Source organism: Oncorhynchus masou, chromosome 28 (assembly GCF_036934945.1).
Source record: "Oncorhynchus masou masou isolate Uvic2021 chromosome 28, UVic_Omas_1.1, whole genome shotgun sequence".
Classification (NCBI taxonomy): domain Eukaryota; kingdom Metazoa; phylum Chordata; class Actinopteri; order Salmoniformes; family Salmonidae; genus Oncorhynchus; species Oncorhynchus masou.
In genome coordinates, this window is record NC_088239.1 from 52,815,201 (window position 1) to 52,816,256 (window position 1,056).

Consider the following 1,056-nt stretch of genomic DNA (forward strand, 5'->3'; position numbering starts at 1 on the left):
TTCACACTGTGCTCTATAGAAATCCCTGACTCAGCATCTTTGGTGCGACACAGAGGCAGCCATTTTCCCACAGAAGCTAAAAAGGCTCCTCCATGCTAGAGCTTCCATCAATCCTTCGACATTCTCTGGTGGACCTCATCTAGAGCATGGAAAACAGAGTATAAAAGCATTGTTAGAACATAGAATGATGCTCCCCAGGGGTAAAACACAGGTAACATACTGTACCTTACAGCTTCTTAAATGGGTAGCCTTTCAGATCATGGGATGCATATGAAACACCTGACAGCCCAACAATACACCTCTTTCAACATACAGATCAGTGGATCCCAACCAGGGGTACTTGAGAAGACTCATGAGACCATATGCTTACTGGTAAAATACACGAGGGGTACTCCCGGCAGAGCAAAATTCAGTAGGTGGTACAGTAACCGAAAAATGTTGAGAACCACTGACAGACCATACAGTGCTTTAAAACCAATCAGCAGACTCTTTCAGCAGTGTTCAAACTTAGAACCAGTATTTTTATAGGGTTTAGAAATAAAAGGGCAAAAGCATCTAATACAAATTATCTTGTGGGATCCTAAGTAAATTCTTTGTGAAGGATACCATATGCCTAATTCACATGCAGTGTGGATGAGGAAGCTATTCATATCAGGCTTGCTCAAGTCTAGTTTCATTTTCAACCGACCTCAAGCATCTGACTTGGACAGTGTCGCCATCAAGTGGTATATTTTGGAAATATATTATCTTCCCACGACAATAGCATTTTGCTCATACTTCATGAAAATATATTTCAACATCTATTCCTTAATAAAAAACAGAATATTCTGAATATAAACTACCAGTACCATTGGCCTCATCACGCAGAGTGTGGCTGAATTGATCAAACATTATCCCCTGATAATGTAGCAAGTGTGAAAGTGATCTATCGAAAGATCTCAACTTCCTACCAGAGTAGCTGATACAGAACCAATACCAGTGTAAGTTGAACAATGAGTCTGACTCGGATATGACCCCAACGTAAGCCTGTAGAAGAACAGCCGTACACAGGAGCCG